At 42.9% G+C, this 22,444-nt stretch overlaps 1 protein-coding gene across 4 annotated transcripts in view; it reads left to right on the top strand.

The window, feature by feature from the left end:
• The window catches only part of MIER1 (MIER1 transcriptional regulator), a 670,836-nt gene that overhangs the window by 301,853 nt on the left and 346,539 nt on the right, over positions 1-22,444 (top strand). The window lies entirely within an intron of this gene.

Below are 22,444 nucleotides of genomic sequence, written 5' to 3' on the forward strand. Positions count from 1 at the left end.
CAAGTCCATGTCAGGAGCGATGCTACAAGACTGTCAAACTTGAGAGGCTGTGTTTCCACGGCATAGATTGCGGTAAGATCGTTTCATATTTATTTATTTTTTTACACATATGATAATGCAAGACAGGGTCACAGTGTGGCTCCTTTTCTTCTTAAATGGAAAGAGTCCACATATCAGGGTTTTTTCCCTGTTTTGTTTGCCCAGTGCTGCTGGCAGCCATTTTACTCACCTCTCTTCCTGATTATGGTGCATTGTGGGGGATGCTGCTCATTTCCTGCACTTCCTTTTATGGCCAGACTGCTGTGCATCATCCGTGTGAGACAGGATGCAGTCTCAAAATTGTGATGTCATCACTTATTATTTAAAGGGCCTCTGTTCAGTATGCGTTGCCTTTGCGTTGTCTCAGACCTGTTTGTGAGAGTTCCTGTGTATTACCTGGCTGGCTGACGTCGTTCCTGATCCCTGGCTTGTTCCTGACTCTGCTGTTTTATTTGTTGCTGAGTCCGGCTCATCTGACTGTTCGCTTTGGCTCCTGACTCTGCTTGTCTGACTACCAGATCTGGTTTTGACTCCTGGCTTGTTATTTGACTTGTGGACTTTTTATTATTTTTTGCTATATATAAAGGTGTGATTATTTTTGCACTTCTCGTCTGTCTGATTCCTGACACCACAACTGCATTCATTACTTTTCGGGAAATAAGAACCTGGCCACCAGGAGGAGGCAAAGACACCTTAGCCAAAGGCTTAAATACTCCTCCCCTCATTCCCCAGTCATTCTTTGCCTTGCGTCCCAGGAGGTTGGCAGAGAAGTGTCAGAATTTTTAATTTGTTTTTTGTCTCCTATGGAGCGTAGTAATCTTTGGCATGGGACAGGAGTTTTAAGTAGTCCTGTCAGTCTCTCAGTGAGGGCTTGGATGAAAGTTCGGAGATGCGGCGAGAGTCTTTCTGCGAAACCTTCCCGACTCATGTTAACAGCTCCTTAAGCAATCAGAGTTGTCGATCTTCACTCCGCTGCCTGCTTCTCTCAAGTCTGTGGCGGAGGCAATGCTACTATCCGTCACACTTGAAAGGCCGTGTTCCTGTTCCACGGCGTAGATTCCAGTAAGATTGTTTCATTTTACTTCATCAATGTACTGTAATATGAATGTTTTCCCGAGAGGCTACCACCTTGCAGGTCTAACTAATATCATGAGGGTCTCAGTGAGTCTCTTTCAGTATCTTGGAATAGAGGGTTAATATCTCCTGAGGGTGTTTATAATCGTGTTTATGTGATTCAACCTGCTTATATGTGATGTTTTTGGGCTTCTGGTTTGGAACTTTGAGGCCTTTGGAAGTGACGCAGCCTTTTGGTTGGGCGCTTTTTTTTTACTCTACGGTTCACCTTGTGTTCGGGCATGGTTCCGTTCAGTTTTCCATTTCCGCATTCCCGACCGTGTGGCGAAGAAAATTTTTTAGTCCGCAAGAGTCTGGTCATAGGAGATTGTGAGTGTCAGGTGCCGTTTTTGTTTTACTACTTTAGTCTATATTTATATTTCCTCTATCCAGTTATGGAGATTTCTGATGCTGTGACTGTGCTAATTTCAGATTCAGTTATGGAGGATTCTGATACTGAGACTATTTTGATTTCAGGTTCTGTGTCCGGTGACGAATCCGGACTGGCCTCGTTGACACATATCAACGAGTTTTGTTCCGTATGCCATTTTAGAGCGCCTGGTTCCTCGGGCTCGGGGAATCAAATGACAGCTGAGCCATCCGCCTCTGAGGGTCCTGTCCTCCCCGAGGCGAGTTCCCTACCAATTCATACTTCTACACATGCGGGTAACCCAGTTTCTGCTTCCTCCATGCAGGGTGGCGTGTTTCCCTCGGAGGTTGCAGCACGTTTTTGCTTCCACATAATGTTGGCGATTGTTCGTCTGCAGAGTCCAGCCGTTTATTTGAGAATGTGCTCGTGCCCTATTGTCCTGGGCCTTCCGCCTTGGGGATTTTCAGTCTGCTAATTCAAATGGTGCACCTCATTAGAGATGTGGGGATGAGGCAATCTCCTGATTTACATTTTATTAAAATCTTTCCCAGTTTTTTGAAAGATAGGGCTCCGTTTGGCTGGTCCTGCAGGCAGGCCTGTGTCTTTTTGGGCGTTAACCTCTGGGTTGCCTTATATTTTATTTGTATCAGATGGGATATCTTTTATTTGGTTTTGTTTCCTTCGGGATCCTTCTGGGATCGATACTCTTTTTGTTTTTCTTCGGAAGTTGTTTTGGACATGTTAGTCCTATGTTATAATGTCTGTTTTTTTTTGTTTTAATGAGGGAGAATTTTGTAACTTGCCGGTTAGGACCCTAAGTGCAGGCTGGTCCTGTTGGGTTTGTTCGGTCTTGGTGGCTATTCAGACACGTGGCACTGTGTCTGCTTGGCTGGTACAGTAGAAGTGCAGAGTGCCCAGGTTATCATTGGTTTTCATGTTCAACTAAGCATTCAGGAGGACCTGGGGGTCCGTAGGGCAAGTAGGACTCTTTCATTTCTTATAGCCTTCAGTCAGATGACCGGGTCAGGGGAGTTTTTTTTTACACTGCGTCACTCTATCTGACATCTGATATTTTCAGAACATAGTGTTTTCTCCCCCATGCGGTGGAGGGTTGGAGGGCTTAGTGAACCCATTGCCACAGTTTTAGCAGTTTGGCCTTCGTTTTTAGGGCTCTGGATTGCCCTTCTGGGTCTGATCCAACAGCTTGTATCAGATTAGGCTGTCTAGCCTGCGGAGGGTTTTCAGTTTGAAACCAGTGCAGCTCTTGGCACCTTGCAGGTGTGCACAGACACTATTTATAGTGCATCTAGATACAGCTCTTACTCTTGACGTGTACTGTATGTTTGAGTCTGCTTCCATTGTCCCAGTGTGAGTTGGATCTCCTTTTAGGGATCTGTATTCTAGGTGATGGTTGATCCCTGTGGGAACTTTGTTTAGCTTGGTGGTTTCCTGAAGCTGGGAAGGCCTAGTATCTTCCCTGTGTCCTCTGCTGGTGTGGAGGTGATGGGGAGACTAGCCCTGCTAGAAGTTTTTTTTTTTTTTTGGCCCTCGAGGTATCCCTTATGTTGTCCTGAGGCTTTGAGAAGTCTCTTCATAGGACTTCTGGCCTTGCTCCTTAAAGCGTTGGACTTGGCTAGGGGTAGTGCTTTCCTTTGGTCTGGGCTTTCGAGTTCTTTCGCTATCCGTATTCTCTGGATATGCATTCATATCCCTGGTGTCTGGCTTTTTGAAAAACAGGCAACCTTGCCCGAACTATTAGGTGCCTGGACCTGTTTTTCTTCATGAGACTTCCGATTGCTAAGGCTTCGGGCCTTTTTCCTGACCCTTCTTGGGTTGTTTTTGAGTCTTGGATCTCAGGGCGGGTCGGGGTGTTCCATCGTAGTGGGAACTTGGGCTATGTCCTTGCTCCATCTATCTGACCTGGTCATGATGGCCAGGTTTTCGGAGTATTTATTACTCTTTGCAACAGAGCAGCCCAGGTGCTCTAGGGTTAGCTTTGTGACTTGCGCCTCAAGGGTTGTTGGTTCATACGCAAGAAAAAAGGGAATTTGGAGTAGTAGCACAAAAGGGTTGTTGGTTCATATCCAGCTGCTGGCGCTGGATGTCCATTTCTGGTGCGCCTTACGGTTGCATTCCCTTGGTAAGCTTGCCAGTGTAACCAGTGGATTCCCTGCTCTCCAGGCGAATGGGTTGGCTGTATCTCTGCTTGGCAAGCCACTTGTAGGGGGATCCTTTACTAGGACATTCGTATTGGGGATTTATCTTCCCATTACCCGGTGGCTTCAAGCCTTGAGGACAGTTGTTGCCTTTCTGGCCTCATCCCTTTTCTTTAGGGGATATTCTCCTACCTATGGAGATGGAGTTCTTTTCTTGAGGCTTCTCCTGGTTGGGAGGCAGAAAGGGGGGGATGGGTTCCCCTATGGCCTTGCTGGCGCCAAGTCAGACTTGTGGGGCCTTTTTTTGTTAGATCCTTAGGTCTATGGTCCTGTCATCTGTTTCAGGGTCGGGTTGTACCTGTACTCTGGGGATGGCTGTGCTATTCTTACGCTCGTTCCTGTACCGATTTCGGTATTCTTCTGTTCCCTGGTTAGGGATCCGTGAAGCTGGGTTGGTCCAGCTGAGTGGGCGTCTGCAGGTCACGATGGCCAAGCGGTCTAAGGCGCTGCGTTCAGGTCGCAGTCTCCTCTGGATGTGCTAACTTGTTGAGTCTATCTTGTTAGCTCAGTCTGCTAAGGTATGGATTTCCTTTTCAACTTGCTCCTTTGCTTTTAGGAGGGAGTTTCCTCTTCCTTTGAGATCTGAATGTATACTCTCCTTCTCCGGGGGCCTCGATTGAAGTTTTGTGTCCGCTTTTTTTTAGTGACCTGTGTGTGGGTCTGGCGGCTTAGGTTGCCTGGAGCGTGCCATCTGTCTGAGGGCTGCTTTTGCAGTTTGCTTCCTGCTTAACTGCTTCTTCCTCCTCGCAAGTACCCTCTGTGTCGTCCTGTTATGGATTCTGGGTTCTTCAACTTGGGGTTTCCGACTGGGTCTCTCCCACATTTTTGTGTTGTTAAATACTTGATAATCTCTGTTCCAATGCTTGGAGGACTTTGCCTTTTTTGGTTGCATTCAGTTCTTGCAAGATGTTGGAGAGAAGTCTTTTCTGTCTCTGTGCCCGGGTTTATCCCGTGTTTCGCTGGTATAGGGGTGGCCTCCTTTCCTGTTTGGGCCCCTTTGGGTCTTTGTGATTTGGGCTCACTATTGGAGGTGTTCTTTTTTGGAGGGGACCTTTCGGTTTCCTCGGTTCTCCTTGCCTTGTCCCCTTGGGGGTTTTGGCTGATGTTCCCTTCATTAGTGGGGGGTGACTTGGTTGGGGACCGTCTGTTGGGCGATGGTGTCTCCACGTGGACTGTTGGCTCAGTCGAGTCTGTTTTGCGGTCTCTAGTTTGGCTTCTGGACTAGCTGCGAGTCAGTGTCCTTGGGGCTTTTCCTTTCAAAATGTTCTCGGCTTCGAACAAAGCGAGTTTTTTTTTATTTGGTAGAGGTTCAGGCCTGGTGCCCTCAGTATGGGCCACCTATTGTACCCTCCCGTCTTGGCATTCAATGTCCTCTATAGCTTGGGTATTGTTTTCCCAATAGTAATGAATGCAGCTGTGGACTCTTTCCATTTAAGAAGAAAAACATAAATTATGCTTACCTGATAATTTCCTTTTCTTCTGATGGAAAGAGTCCACAGCTCCCCACCCGTAACTTATGTGGGGCGTCCTTTTATTCTTCTGGCACCTTTCACCCTGATATTTCTTCTACTGTTCCTTGTTCCTCGGCAGAATGACTGGGGGATGAGGGGAGTGGGAGGATTATTTATGGCTTTGGCTGGGGTGTGTCTTCCTCCTCCTGGTGGCCAGGTTCTTATTTCCCAAAAGTAATTAATGCAGTTGTAAACTCTTTCCATCAGAAGAAAAGGAAATTATCAGGTAAGCATAATTTATGTTTTTATCTGTATGGAATCAAGGGTTAATATCTCCTGAAGGGGGTTATTGAACAGTGGGGATTAATCACATATATTTTTTTATTATGCTGCGACATGTGTGAGAGGCTCAGGCAGATATTGGAATGTACAGGTTTTTTACTTTCGTTTTGGGAGCTGCGCAGCCTGAAAGGCTTGGCACGCTTTTTTACTAGTATTGCAGGGGCAGTCCTATATTGTGAAGAGGCCGCGGTATACCCCCCAGCTCAACTATGTTCCACATGGCTTGATTAAGTAACCATGTCAAAGAAGGTTAATATGTTTGATACCACTGAGCTGTCCACCTCTGAGGAGTCTCCATCCCGTGAGGTGCACACCCTACAGTCATCTCCTAATACACATGCAGCTTCCCGTAGCATTCCTAATCATCAATCTGGAGGGGGCCTTTAACCGCCAGACTTTACTGAGCAGTTACAAACTGCAGTCTCTGCGGCCTTTAGTGCTTTACCTCGCCCTGCTAAGCGCAATCGAAAGGTCAAATATTGCTATCCTTTCCAGGGGTCATCTACTAACTTATTGGATTAATCTGATACAAGATTATCCGATGATGAAGGCACCTCTGATACTTCCGAGGGTTCTCTTTCTGGGTCGGAATCTGCTGCCTCTAAACCTCCATCTGCGGAGGAACCAGACTTTAAATTTAGGATTGAACATTTACGCTTTCTGTTGAAGGAAGTTTTGGCTACGTTAAAGGTTCCAGAGCCCACATTGCCTGAGGAACCTTTGATTCTTAAATTAGATAAGGTCTACGAGGACAGGGTTGTACCACAAACTTTCCCAATTCCGGTAAAGATGGCGAACATTATTAAGAATGAATGGGAAAGGATTGGTTCTTAATTTTCCCCTTCTTCCTTTAAGAAATTGTTTGCGATCCCGGACTCTTTATTAGAGTTGTGGGGTTCCATCCCCAAGGTGAATGGCGCTATCTCCACACTTACTAAACGCACTACTATCCCGCTTGAGGATAGTTCGCCTTTTTAAGAGCCCATGGATAAGAAGATAGAACTCTGTTAAGAAAGATGTTTCAACATACGGGATATTTGTTTCAACCGGCAGCGGCTGTTGCTGCGGTTACTGGAGCGGCTACCTACTGGTCCAACTCCTTATCTGAGTTGATCAAGGTGGAGGGTCCCCTCGACGTGATCCAGGAAAGAATTAAGGCTTTAAGGGTGGCTAATTCTTTTATTTGTGATGCAAATTATTTGCCTAAATGCTAAGGCTTTAGGTTTTTCTGTTAAAGCCCGTAGGGCACTCTGGCTGAAGTCCTGGTCTGCGGACATGACTTCTAAGTCAATACTTCTTTCCCTACCATTTAAGGGAAAGATTCTATTTGGTCCAGGCCTGGACTCAATTACCTCCATGGTTACTGGAAGCAAAGGTGCCTTTTTACCGCAGGATAAGAAGAACAAACCTAAGGGACAAGATCCTAATTTTAGTTCCTTTCGTTCGAATAAATCCCAACGTTAGCAGCCCTTGGAACCTGGCTCAGTCCTGGAATAAATCCAAGCAGAGCAAGAAGCCTGCCGAGACAAAGTCGGCATGAAGGGGCGGCCCCCAATCCAGCTCTGGATCTTGTAGGGAGCAGACTGACGCTCTTTTCAGATGCTTGCTTTGAGGACGTGCAAGACCTGTGGGTCCTGGAGGTCATTGATCAGGGATACAAATCTCATCCACCCAGGGGCAGATTCCTCCTCTCAAACCTGTCTTCAAGGCCAGAAAAGAGAGAATCCTTTCTGGGGTGCATGAGGGATCTCTCGTCCCTAGGAGTCATTGTCCCGGTACCTCTCGCAGAAATGGTCTGGGGTACTATTCAAACCTTTTTGTGGCCTCAAAGAAGGAGGAGACTTTCCGCCTGGACCTAAAGTGCTTAGACAAATTTCTATCTGTGCCCTCGTTCAAGATGGAGACAATAAGGTCCATCCTTCCTTTAGTTCAGGAAGGACAGTTCATGACCACTATAGATCTTGAAGTATGCTTACCTTCACATTCCAGTAAACAATGAACACTTCAAGTTCCTAAGTTTTGTGTTCCTGGACCAGCACTTCCAGTTTATTGCACTTCTGTTTTTTCTAGCTACTGCTCCAAGACTTTTTACGAAGGATCTAGGGACTCTGCTTGCAGTGGCCAGAACCAGAGGTAGCAGTAGCTCCATACTTGGATGATATTCTGGTTCAAGCACCATCCTGTCGTCTGGCAGAAGACCATTCGAAATCTCTTCTGTTTCTTCTTCGATCTCATGGATGGAAGATTAACTTAGAAAAGAGTTATCTTATTCCTAGTAACAGGGTGGAATTCCTGGGTACTATGATAGACTCCATTTCCATGAGGATATTCCTTACAGACCAGAGACGTTACAAACTTCCCCTTGTCTTCCCTCCAGACCTCCTTAAGGCCCTCTGTGGCTCGGTGTATGGAGGTGATTGGTCTCATGGTGTCCAGCATGTACTTCATTCCTTTGGCCAGATTCCATCTCAGAACACTTCAGCTGTGCATGCTGAGACAGTGGAACGGCGATCATTCGGATCTGTCTCAACAGATTTCTCTGGTCATCCAGTCGAGAGAATCGCTCTCCTGGTGGCTCTGTCCAGATAACCTGTCCCAAGGAACATTCTTCTTGAGACTATCCTTGGAAATTGTGACTACGGACGCAAGTCTATCAGGATGGGGAGCTGTTTCGGGTGCCAGGAAGGCACAGGGCCTGTGGACTTGAGAGAAATCCCTCCTCCCGATGAACATTTTGGAACTTCGAGCGATCTTCAATGCTCTGAAGGCTTGTCCTTTTTGGGTTCGTCCTAGTTTATCAGATTCCCATAAGACAACATAACCTCGGTGGCTTACATCAACCATCAGAGGGAAATGAGGAGCTCCCTAGCAATGAGGGAAATATCTCTGATTTTGGAGTGGGCGGAGGCCCACAACTGCTCACTGTCAACGATCCACATTCCGGGTGTGGACAACTGGGAAGTGGATTTCCTCCGCAGACGATCCTTTCATCCGGGGGAATTATCTCTCCATCCCAAAGTGTTTGTGGAGATTTGCAACAGGTGGGGTAAGCCGGAAATAGATCTCATGGCAAAAAAAAGACCAATGGCACTACTATTTTTTAGGTTAACACTAAACCTTAATAGTAACCCTTAAGTTAACAGAGACATTCTGTGTTCTTATTTCATATAGGGTAAGGGTGCTAGTGTATTTAGACAATTGATACTACTAATAGGAGTAAGGAGAGGCTTACTCTTAATAAGAATACACACTATAGCACTCAGGGCTTATGACTTTCAGATCAAATCTAGTTTGAACAGCGTGTGATAGTGCACTTGTGAAACTAAATTAAAACATAACTTTTATTAAGTATATTGTAAAATTAGGAAATAAGCCTTAAGCTACCTTCTTCACTGTAGTCTTAATAATTTACTGGTACTATGATAAGGATCTATTTACCAGAACATACAAATGTGGAGCCTTGAATAATATTGTTACTATTTGTTACTGATTGAAAGCGGTTATTTCTATGAGCGGTCAGTAATAAGCTATATTGTATATAACTACTCTAGAAATCGATATGAACCACTAATGGGATAATACTAACCCCCCTATATAATTGCAGTAGCTGTATACATTAACAATTGGCTACCAATAAGAGCAAAGGGATTAACCCTATCTCTACTACTAACATTTGGGTCCAAGAGAGAGATAGAGAGCAGCTGAACTAATATATATTTTTATGCGGGTCTGAGACGAATCTACCTTTGATTTAACGGTTATTAAAATTACTTCATTCTGCTTGTTAAATGATGGATGTTATGGTTTATGATTGAGCTAAGCATTAATTGATGAAAATATATTGAGAGTCAGATGGTATATCGTACAAGTTATTATAGACTACACTAGATGGAAACTCTGATACACAACACAGGTACAAAAGTTAAAACCTTGACTAAAAACGCCAACAAAGTATAGAAACCAATATTTGCATAATAGATCGTTGGGCTGATGTCATAACTGATACTAAGACAGTACTATATTGAATCTGGGGTATATAAAACAGAGTTATTGAGCAATTGTGAGAAGCCATAAGGCTCAACATATTAAACAATTACATGTGAATTAACGGTCCAGGGATCCTTAGGGCGGAGCTAATAGATGCATTAGCAGTGCCTTCGAGGTTCAATCTAATTTACATGTTTTCGCTGTTACCACTTCTTCCTTCGTGTAGTGGCCCACATCAAGCAGGAGCAGGCCTCAGTGATACTGATTGCTCCATCATGGCCATGAAGGATGTGGTTTGCGGACCTGGTGGGGATGTCCTCATCTCCTCCGTGGAAGTTACCTTGTCACAGGGATCTACTGGAACAGGGTCCTTTTGTTCATCAAAATCTAGATTCTCTGAGGCTGACTGCATGGAGCTTGAACGCTTGGTCTTAGCCAAGAGAGGTTTCTCTGAGAGGGTTATTGACACTCATTCAGGCTCGTAAGCCTGTTACTCGTCGCATCTGTCATAAGATGTGGAGAGCTTACTTATTCTCGTGTGAAGAGCATGGTTTAGCCTGGCATAAGGTCAAGGCTGCCAGAATTCTTTCCTTTCTCCAAGAGGATCTGGAGAATGGCCTTTCTGCCAGTTCCCTGAGGGGACAGATTTCGGCCCTTTTTGTTTTGCTGCACAAGAGGCTCGCAGAGCTTCCTGACCTGCAATCTTTTCTTAAGGCTCTGATTAGGATCAGACCTTTGTTAAGATCTAACGCTCCACCTTGGAGCTTGAATCTTGATAAGTTTTTACAACGGGCTCCGTGTGAGCCTGTGCATTCGGTTGACATCAAAATGTTGTCCTGGAAGGTTCTTTTCTTTAGGTTATTGCGTCAGCACGCAGAGTTTTTGAAATGGCTGCCTTGCAATGTGAACCTACTTATCTGGTGTTCCACACTGATAAGGCTGTCCTTCGTACCCGCTTGGGTTTTCTACCTGAGGTGGTGTCTGATCGTAACATCAATCAGGAGAATGTGGTTCCTTCCTTATGTCCTAATCCTCCTCCTTCGAAAGGAACGTTTACTTCATAATCTGGATGTGGTTCGAGCTTTGAAGTTTTAAGTTTTATCTTCATGCTACTAAGGATTTTAGGCAAACTTCTTCCTAGTTTATCTATTTTGGGAAGCGTAAGGGTCTGAAGGCTTCTTCAACTTCCTTATCTTTTTGGTTGAGGAGTGTTATAGGCTTAGCTTACGAGTCAGCAGGACTTAAACCTCCTCAGAGGATTACGGCTTATTCCACTAGAGTGGTGGCTTCCTCTTGGGCCTTTAAGAACGAGGCCTCTATGGATCAGATTTGTAAGGCGGCTACTGGCTATACTTTTTCAAAATTCTATAAATTTGACGTTTTTACTTCGGCTGAAGCAGCTTTTGGGAGAAAGGTTTTACAGGCTGTGATGCCCTGAGATTATGGTCCGCATTTCCTTTACCCCTCCCGTTATCATTCAGTGTCCTCTAGAGCTTGGGTATAGTTTTCCCAACAGTAAGGAATCATGCCGTGGACTCTCCTCATTTTAAGAAGGAGAACATAAATTATGCTTACCTATTAATTTAATTTCCTTCTGTATCAGGAGAGTCCACTGTCCCGTCCGTATACTCCGATGGGTGGACCAAAATTAGTTTTTCTCTTCCGTCACGATTTATACCCTGATATTTCTCCTACTGTTCCTTGTTCCCTTGGCAGAATGACTGGGATATGAGGGAAGTAGGGGGAGTTTTTAAGCCTTTGGCTGGGATGTCTTTGCCTCCTCCTGGTGGCTAGGTTCAGTATTTCCCAACAGTAAGGAATGATGCTGTGGACTCTCCTCATACAGAAGGAAATTAAATTATCAGGTAAGCATCATTTATGTTTCCATTTTAATATGGGAAGAGTCCACAGCTGCATTCCTTACTTATGGGAAATACTGAACCTGACTACCAGGAGGAGGCAAAGACACCACAGCCAAAGGCTTAAATACCTCCCCTACTTCCTCATAACCCCATTCATTTTTTGCCTTTCGTCACAGGAGGTTGGCAGAGAAGTGTTAGAAGATTTCGGAGTAGTCTCTTATGGAGGGTAGTACTCTTCGAGATGGGACTGGAGTTTTAAGTAGTCCTGTCAGCCTCTGAGAGCATGGATGAAATTTAGAGTCCGGAGAGGCAGGGAGAGTCTTTCTGCGAAACCATCCTGACTCATATTAACAGCTCCATAGGCAATCCGCATTGACGAGTTTCGCTGCCTGCTTTCTTCACTCAAGTCCATGTCAGAAGCGATGCTACTATCTGTTACACTTGAAGGGCCGTGTTCCTGTTCCACAATGTAGATTCTGGTAAGATCATTTCATATTATATGCATGTATGATAACGCAAGAAGACAGGGTCACAGTGTGACTCCTTTTATCTGTATAGAATCAAGGGTTAATGTCTCCTTAGGCGGATTATTGAACAGGGGGGAATAATCTTATATGTTTATTTGATTTCATGCTGCTTTTATGTGTGAGATGTTATGGGCTCATAGGCTGTTATGGAATATACAGGTTTCACTTTCACTTTGAGAGCCATGCAGCTTACAAGCTTGGCTCATAGCAGGGAAGGTCCTGCATTGTGCACCATGTGATTCATTCCCTTTTTCCTGACCGGGTGTCTATCAGAGAGGAGTCATAAATCTCTGTTCTGTCTGGGTCATAGGAGGTGGTGAGTACCCCAGCCATTGGGGTATAAGGGTGCCATTTTTTGCAATAAAATAAGATGTTTTATTTCTCTAATTCTCCGGTTATTGCACTAGGGATGGAGGATTCTGTTACTTTAGAGGGCACTCCCTCTATTCCTAATGAGTAAATCTTTTTTATATGGTGAGGAGGCCTTAGTTCCGCCCTCTCAATTATGTTCCATATTCCTTGATAATGTGATATCAAACATGTTTGATACCACAGAGCCGTCCACCTCTGAGGAGTTGTCGTCTAGTGAGGTGCGTACCCTACATTCTGATATCTCTACACATGCAGTTTTCCCGTAGCATTGCTGATCCTCCATCTGGAGGGGGCCTTTTTTTCACCAGACGTTACTGCGCAGTTCAGACGGTGGTGTCTGCGGCCTTTAATGCTTTACCTCGCCCTGCTAAGCGCAAGTGAAAGATTACATATTGCACTCCTTCCCAGAGTACATCAGATAATTTATTGGATTTAACTGAGGGTTATCCGAGGATGGCGTTCTTTCTGAGACTTCAGAGTATGAACATTCTGGGTCGGAGTCTGCTGCCTCTAAAACTTCTGGCTGCGGAGGAACCACTTTTTAGTTTAGGGATTTGCGCTTTCTTCTAAAAGAAGTTTTTGGTGAATTCAAAGGTTCCAGAGGCCAAATTGCCTGATGAACCTTTAATTCCTAAATTGGATAAAGTTTGAGGACCGGGTGGTACCTTATCCTTCCCTGCTCCTATTAGATGGCAAACAATATTAAGAATAAATGGGACAGGATTGGATTCCTTTTCCCCCTCTTCTCCCTTTAACAAATTGTCCCCGGTCCTGGACTCTCAATGGAGTTGTGAGGTTCCGTCCCTAAATGGGATGGCATTATCTTCACCCTTGATAAAGTACTACTATTCCGCTTGAGGATAGTAATTCGTTTGAAGAGCCCATGGATAAAAGATGGAAACTCTGTTAAGAAAAATGTTTCAATAGGCGGGATATTTGTTTCAACCGGCAGCGGCTGTTGCCACGGGTACTGGAGAAACTATCTTCTGGTGTGACTCCTTATTGGATTTGATCGGGGTGGAGGATCCCTTCGACATTACTCAGAAAAGATTTACGGCCTTGAGGGTTGTTAATTCTTTTATCTTTGCTGTCTTGCACAAACATAGACTTCTCACCAGAGTTAGTATAAAAAAGTTTATTCGCTTGAATGCTATGGCTTCAGCTTTTTCTGTTCAGGCCCGTCGGACTCTGGCTGAAGTCATGGTCTGCGGATATGACTTCTAAATCTAGACTTCTTCTCTCCCTTTAAGGGAATTATTTTGTCTGGTCCAGGCCTGGACTCAAATTATCTCCACGGTCACAGGGGGCAAGGGTGCCCTCCTACCGCAAGAGTATATGAACTAATCTAAGGGACGCTTTTCATTCTTTTCGTTCCGATGAAGCCCATGTCAGCAGTCCTCCACTAAGCCAGAGCAAACCAAGAGTTCTTGGAAGCCGGCTCAGTCCTGGAATAAATCAAAGAAGCCCGCCGAGTCTATGTCGGCATGAATGGGCAGTCCCGGTCCTCTTCTGGATCGTGTAGGGGCAGTATGTCGCTCTTTTCAGTTGCTTGGTTCAGGGACGTGCAGGATCCATGGGTCCTGGAGGTCATAGCTCAGGGTTACAAGATATGTTTAAAGTCTCAGCCACCCAAAGGCAGATTCCTCTTGTCTTCCTGACCAGAATGGAGGGAAGCCTTTCTGGGGTGTGTATGGGATCTGTCCTCTAGGAGTTATTTTCCCGGTGCCTATCGTAATGAGAGGTTTGGGATACTATTCAAACCTTTGCATGGTCCCTAAGAAGGAGGGAACTTTCCATCCGATTCTGGACCTAAAGTGCTTAAGCAGGTTTTTAAATGTCCCCTCGTTTAAGATGGAGACAATAAGATCCATTCTTCCCCTCGTTTGAGAGTAGTAGTTCATGACCACGATATATCTGAATGATGCTCCCTTCTCGTACCAATCCTCAAGGACCACTTCCAGTTCCTAAGGTTTGCATTACTGGACCAGCACTTCCAGTTTATTGCCCTTCTGTTTGGTCTAGCTAAATACATTTTTCAAAGAGTGGACCATTCGGAATATCTCCTCTGTCTTCTTCAGGCACCCTGGGATGGCAGATAATCTAGAGAGAATTCTCTTGTGTCAAGTACCAAGGTAAAATTCGAGGGTACTATAATAGGCTCCATAGACATGAGAATATTTCTAACAGACCAGAGACGTTGCAAGCTAGCTTCAACATGTCTTGCCCTCCAGATCTCCTTAAGGCCATCTGTGGCTCGGTATATGGAGGTGATTGGTCTCATGGTGTCCAGATTGGACATCATTTCCTTTGCCAGGTTTCACCTCAGACTGTTGCAACTGTGCATTCTGAACTAGTGGAACAGCGATTTTTCTGGACAACCAATCGGGAGAATCGCTCTCTTGGTGGTTTTGTCCGGATCACTTGTCCTGAGGGACGTCCGTTTCAAGACCATCCTGGGTGATTGTGACTACGGTTGCGAGTCTGTCAGAATGGGGAGCTGTTTGGGGTGCCAGGAAGGCACAGGACCTCTGGTCTCAGGAAGTAAAGCTCCCTCCTGATCTCATTTTGGATCTTGGGGCAATATACAATGCTCTGAATGCTTGGCCTCTGCTGGGTTCGTCCCAGTTAATCAGATTCTAATCCAACAATATATCCTCGGTGGCTTACATCAACCATCAGGGGAGAATGAGAAGCTCCCTAGTTTTGAGGGAAGTATCTCAGATTCTGGTGTGATGGAGACCCGCATTTGTTCGCTGTCAGCGATCCACATTCTGGGTTTGGACAACTGGGAAGCGGATTTTCTCAGCAGACAATCCTTTCATCCGGGAGAATGGTCTCTCCATCCCGAGTGTTTGCAGAGATTTGCAAGAGGAAGATCTTATAATGTCTCAATTCCAAGCTACCCAGATAGAGGTCGAGGTACAGGGATCCTTAGGCGGCGCTAACTAATGTATTAGCAGTGCCTTGGAGGTACAATCTAATTTATCCTTTCCGACCTTTAGTGTAGTGGCTTGAGTCAAGCAGGCGTCAATGATACTGACTGCTGCGTCTTGACCGCAAAGGATATGGTTCGTGGATCTAGTGGGGATGTCATCATCTCCTCCGTGGAAGTTACCTTGTCGCAGGGATCTGCTAACCAAGGTCTCTTTGTTCATCAATGTCTAGATTCTCTGAGGCTGACTGCGTGGAGATTGAACGCTTAGTCCTAGCCAAGAGAGGGTTTTCTGAGAGAGTTATTTACACTCTAATTCAAGCTCGTAAGCTGGTTGCTCGTCTCATCTATCATAAGGTGTGGAGAACCTACTTATTCTGTTCTCCAGGATGAATTGGAGAAGGGGCTTTTCTGCAAGTCCCCTGAAGGGACAGTTTTTGGCCCTGTCTGTGTTACTGCACAAGAGGTTTGCAGAGCTTCCAGATGTGCAGCCACTTGTTAAGGCTCTGCTGGGATCAGACCTGTGTTTAGATCTAAGGCTCCTCCTGGGAGTTTTAATCTTGTCCTTAAGGTTTTGCAACGGGCTCCGTTGGAGCCAATGCATTAAGTAGACATTAAATTGTTGTCTTGGAAGGTTCCTTTCTGCTGGCTATTGCTTTTGCGCGCAGAGTATCTGATTGCTGCCTTGCAATGCGTCCCTCCTTATCTGGCTTTTCACGCCAATAAGGTTGTTCTACGAACCAAGTTGGGTTTTCTTCCTAAGGTTGGGTCGATTCGCAACATCAATCTAGATATTATGGTTCCTTTCTTATGTCCTAATCCTTCTTCGTCGAATGAACATTTATAATGTATTTCTGGATTTGGTTTTTGCCTTGAAGTTCTTCTTCGGGCCATGAAGGAATTTAGACAAACCTCTTTCACAGTTTGTTCTCTTTTCCGGGAAGCGTAGGGGTCAGAGGGTCTCTTTGATTTTCTTATTTTTTTTGTCTGAGGAGTGTCATCCCTTTAACATAGAATCAGCGGGACATAAGCCTCCTCTGAGGATTACCGCTCATTTTACGAGAGCTGTGGTTTCCTCTTGGGCCTTCAAAAATGAGGCCCCTATGGATCAGATTTGCAAGGCGGCTACCTAGTTCTCCTTACATACTTTTTCCATAATTTTACAAGTTTGATGTTTTGCTTCTGCTGAAGCAGCCTTCGGGAGAATGGTTTTGCAGGCTGTGGTGCCCTCAGATTAGGGTCCGCTTGTGACGGACCCCCTGGTACCCCGAAAGAGTACCTCCGTCAGAACACTTCCCTTGTCCTGGACATCCCTTTATCAAAAGCAATAGCTCCTGGTATCTCCCTTTGACCGCAGTCTAAAGTTATGGAGGGGACACAAAAATGAACACTATTGAAAAGCAGCACACAGATTTATACACCCTGGCATTCCAGAGTCACAGAGCTTCAGGTTACAGAGGGAATTGGTTAAACAGTAAAGCAAACATACAAACAATACATCAAACCTCTAACAATTGTCTATTCATAGGTAAAACAGATTAACATTTTGGGCAGTCTAGTTAACATAATCACACAGGAACACAATTGATTTACCCAGACAGACTCCTGAGACACAATCGGGTCTGAAACGCAAATAAAACACCTCTTATAAGAAAATATAAAAGCAGCTCTTATTATCTATTAAGTCCTTTATGCCCACTTGATTTATAGAGTCACAATTGCTCCCACAAGTGGCACTCACACCCTGTACCCATCCTGTATTTATGGATACAGGGTGACATGGACATAAGACAGAGTTATGAAAGTACATGGGGTGTCCAGCATATAAAATTCCACATTTCCATGCAGTCTCTGGGTATCCTTAAGCCCATGTACCTCCTGCCCAAAAAATGTTCCATAACAGGCCCTCAGATCTTGTTGACTTACAGCACACCGCCTCTTTTTTCCCTCCCGTTAGCATTCCGTGTACTCTAGAGCTTGGGTATATGTTTCCCACAAGTAAGGAATGCAGCTGTGGACTCTTCCCATATTAAGATGGAAAACATAAATTATGCTTACCTGATAATTTCATTTCCATCTGTATGGGAAGAGTCAACAGCTCCTGCCCGTGATCTCCAAAGGGCCACCCTAAATTTGAGATTTTTTTCTTCTGGCACCTTTTTCACCCTGATATTTCTCCTACTGTTCTTTGTTCCCTCGGCAGAATGACTGGGGTTATGAGGAAGTGGGAGAGGTATTTAAGCCTTTGGCTGGGGTGTCTTTGCCTCCTCCTGGTGGCCAGGTTCAGTATTTCCCACAAGTAAGGAATGCAGCTGTGGACTCTTCCCATACAGATGGAAATGAAATTATCAGGTAAGAATATTTTTTTTTTTTCCAGTTATATCAGACATTTACTGATTTGGCTATATATCATTAGATATACATAGATAATTAATATGAATGTATTTATTGGGAGGTGAACTCTCCTTCATTTTAATAGGTTTATCATATTTGACCAACTTTTCAGCTTTATTTGTAGTAGTATTTTTAAAATAATCATTAAATAGTTTTATTTAACTAAAACAATATATCATATTTCATTTGTTCTGCTTGCTCCTCCCTCCTCACACTTAGGTCCTTGTTCAGATTATTTACACTCCAAACAATCTTCTTGAAACTTAGTAAGGTATTCTGTGTTCAGAGATTTTCAGGGGAACAATGGCATTAAAGGGACAGTAAAGTCAAATGTATAAAGGGACAGTTTACCCCAAAAATTTCTTTCCTTTAATTTGTTCATAATGATCTATTTTCCCTACTGGAGTGTATTAAATTGTTTACAAATTGCTCCTTAGCCTTTATGTTGGCATTTGAAATAGCTGATTTAGCCTGTAGCATCCCTACCTATACTGAATGTTTCTATACCTAGGTATAGGCTATTGAGAAACTATGTAAACACAGCCAGCGGAATAAATTACACTCACAGTGGGAGGTGGAAGAGATAACGCTCTAAGATTATCATTTTCAATTGTTCTTTCTAAGTTTTGTTTAGAGACAGAGATAAGAAAGGGAAGCATTTGAGTTATAAGATAACAAGATATGATCTGCCTGCAAGCTTTAGCCTATTTTGATGGGCTTTGGTTTCAAAGAGTAAATCCAGCTATTTGTTTTGCAAAAATTAGCAATTTCTTATACATTTTATACACTACAGTTGGCATAACAAGTCATGGGGAACACATTCAGGGAACAACAATTTTACAGTGAACTGTCCTTTAAACTTTCATGATACAGATATGACATGCAACTTTAACAACTTTCCAATTTACTTCTCTTATCTAATATGCTTTGTTTTCTAGGTCTCCATTGTTTAAAAGCATGCATAGGTAGGCTCAGGGGCAATGCATTGTTAGCTAGCTTCTTGTCATTGGCTCACCCAATGTGTTCAGCTAGCTCACAGTAAAGCATTATTTTCCTTCAGCAAAGGATATCAAGAAAATGAAATAAATAAATCTGAAAATGGTATCCTCTATCTGAATCATGACACAAAACTATTGGGTTTAGGTTCATTTAAGGCTTTCTATGTTTATTTTATAACAGTTATTTCTGCGTCACAAATTCAAAATCAAATTCAAAATGCCCCAAATAACCTTACAGAGGCCTCTGGGAAAGCTGACATTGTGAATGGATTAATGGAATTAATTTACCAAAATAATTAAACATTACAGCCATGAATATACAGCATCTTCCTATATAATAAAGAACAAATCCTTATTTCATGGCAAATAACCTTTGGATTATAATCTTAAAATCGATTTCTCTTTCCTAAGATATGGAGAGTCCACAACGTCATTCAATTATTAGTGGGAATATCACTCCTGGCCAGCAGGAGGACGCAAAGAGCACCACAGCAAAGCTGTTTTTCACTCCCCTACCCATAATCCCCAGTCATTATCTTTGCCTCTGTCAATGGAGGAGGTGAAGTTTGGTGTCTGAAGAAATTCATTCCTTTTTTCGAGTACTTTTCCCTGCAAGCAAGGATTTGGGTTTAGCAGAGTCCACGTCAATCTCTTCAGTAGAGTAGTGATGGCTTTTAAGCAGTTAGGAAGTTGTGAGGTAGTCCTTGCTTTGTATTGCTGCCCATGGCACAGAAAGCCAGAGTTGGTTGCTCTGTTCTTTCTTTTTCTACAGGTCTCTTTAAGGAGTTTGTGTCCTTTCACGCCTTGTGAGCCATTTTCCTGCCGGACAGCTAGACTGCAGGTAAGTGCTTTTGTCTTCTAGGTCTTGGAGACTTGCACATCAGAAGAATATGTCATATGCAGTAGATGGGGACATTTTTAAAATGTGAGCAGGCACATTATGTATGTTGAGACTAGGGGTTAATCTTCCCTTTATTGGGACGTTTTTCCTCTTTGGGCTTTGGGATTTATGTATAAACTTAACATTTGGCAATTGGTTTTCTTTGCTTGCTTAGCTAGAACAGGCTAACTGACAGACTGCTTGAGCGTTTGTGTAAGTTAAGCTCCGGTGTTGTAGGCAGAGGGAAACGTGCACCTTTTACTTGCTGCGTAGTTTCCTCTCTCTGACGGTCATGTGACTTCTTTCTGCCAGTCATGTGACTTCTCTCTGCTGTCGGATATTCACAGAGCGGCGTCATTGAATTTTAGTCTCTTCAGTGTCGATCTACTATATGATCATTTTAGAGACTTTTGGCATCCAAATTGTGTATAAGTGTTACGGTAAGGCACCTCAGTCTGTCTGAGGTGTAGGGGGCCCGATTGGTTTATTTATTTTAAAGAATTTTTGCATAACGTTAAGTAGCTGTGGTATTAAAAAAATGTAAATTAACAGAGTATTTAAAAAATTTCTACAATTTGGGGAATTTTTTATTTAGTATTATGGACATGGACCAAGACTCTGTGTCTCTTGACAAATGCTTGTTATGCCTTGAGGCACAAATTGTTTTGCCTATGCAATTCTGTGCTGCATGGTTAGCTAGAACACTTTAGTTTAAAGATAAATTGTTGCTCTCTAAGCCCAATGTCTCTCAGGATGATGCTGTTCAGGCAATGCCACAGCTTTCTCCTCAAACGTGAAAAAGGGTGTGTGTACAAGCGCTAAGGTAATCCCCAAGCTGTATCCAAACAGAGATCCTAACCAACCTCCAAAAAATATGCACAAGTAGTAAGAAGTGAATACAGCGCCAACAAGAGGCCAAGGGATAAATATACTCACAGAGAGATAAAAGAAGATTATTTAAGGAACCATGTTAAAAAGCATCAGTAATAAAAGACTATATATAAAAAATGTAAAAAGCACATATAAATAAAATTACAAATACAGGAATATCTTACAGAAGCGGCTCAAAGGGCCAAAGCTGATAATTACAATAAAAACAGAGGTAATAACAGGTGATCAGTGTGAGTGGTACACCAGAATAAGAGTGTATACTGATAAAACAGAATTAGCCTAAGTGCAACTGTAGCAAGTGCATCAAGCAAAAAACTAATAAACAATAATACAAACAATAGTGTTCAAAATTAGTGTTACAAAAATAGTGTTCCAAAAAATAGAAAAATGCACTGCAGTGCAAAAAAAGGGGGGTAGCAAAATAATTGTATAGATACGATCAAGTAGTGAGTGAGTGCAAATGGATATAAAAATGCTAGCTACTTAATCCAGTGAGGTTAAGATATAATTAAATAAAATACACAATATGCAATAACATAAAAAATAAAATACACAATATGCAATAACATAAAAAATAAAATATAAAATATAATCCAAAAAAGTGTTCAAAAAGTTGATCAACAAATGTTAGTGAAGAACAAAAATAAGTCAATCAAAACTAAAAAATGGAAAAAAAGGGTGATGAAAAGCAAGGTGAAAGTGAGGAAATTGATTCCTTCCAATGTTAGTTACTTTAACAGATCCAAATTCCTGAGTGTGGTTGCTGAAGTAGCTGATTGGATCCTAGCACCTGTCAGCTGCTCCTATGGTATCCTAAAAAGTGTCCCAATATGTCAACGCGTTTCTGCCCTCAAAAAAGGGCCTTTCTCAAGACTCGACGCGTTTCTGCCCTCAAAAAAGGGCCTTTCTCAAGACTCAGTCTTGAGAAAGGCCCTTTTTTGAGGGCAGAAACGCGTTGACATATTGGGACACTTTTTAGGATACCATAGGAGCAGCTGACAGGTGATAGGATCCAATCAGCTACTTCAGCAACCACACTCAGGAATTTGGATCTGTTAAAGTAACTAACATTGGAAGGAATCAATTTCCTCACTTTCACCTTGCTTTTCATCACCCTTTTTTTCCATTTTTTAGTTTTGATTGACTTATTTTTGTTCTTCACTAACATTTGTTGATCAACTTTTTGAACACTTTTTTGGATTATATTTTATATTTTATTTTTTATGTTATTGCATATTGTGTATTTTATTTTTTATGTTATTGCATATTGTGTATTTTATTTAATTATATCTTAACCTCACTGGATTAAGTAGCTAGCATTTTTATATCCATTTGCACTCACTCACTACTTGATCGTATCTATACAATTATTTTGCTACCCCCCTTTTTTTGCACTGCAGTGCATTTTTCTATTTTTTGGAACACTATTTTTGTAACACTAATTTTGAACACTATTGTTTGTATTATTGTTTATTAGTTTTTTGCTTGATGCACTTGCTACAGTTGCACTTAGGCTAATTCTGTTTTATCAGTATACACTCTTATTCTGGTGTACCACTCACACTGATCACCTGTTATTACCTCTGTTTTTATTGTAATTATCAGCTTTGGCCCTTTGAGCCGCTTCTGTAAGATATTCCTGTATTTGTAATTTTATTTATATGTGCTTTTTACATTTTTTATATATATAGTCTTTTATTACTGATGCTTTTTAACATGGTTCATTAAATAATCTTCTTTTATCTCTCTGTGAGTATATTTATCCCTTGGCCTCTTGTTGGCGCTGTATTCACTTCTTACTACTTTCTCCTCAAACGTCCCAAGCCTCTATGGCGTCACATACATTGCCCTGCAGTTCCTCTCAGCCTCCTGTATGAGTTTATTTGCCTGCAGACTTTGCTGCACAGGTATCTTCTGCGGTATCTGCGGCATTATAGTCTGATGAGGAGGATACGTCGGTAGCCTCTGAGGGTGAAATCTCAGATTCAGACAGTATTATTCCTTCATCTGATACTGAAGAAGTAAACTTCAGATTTAAGCTTGAACACCTTTGTGTACTGTTAAAGGAGG

This window comes from Bombina bombina, chromosome 10 (genome assembly GCF_027579735.1).
Source record: "Bombina bombina isolate aBomBom1 chromosome 10, aBomBom1.pri, whole genome shotgun sequence".
Taxonomy (NCBI): domain Eukaryota; kingdom Metazoa; phylum Chordata; class Amphibia; order Anura; family Bombinatoridae; genus Bombina; species Bombina bombina.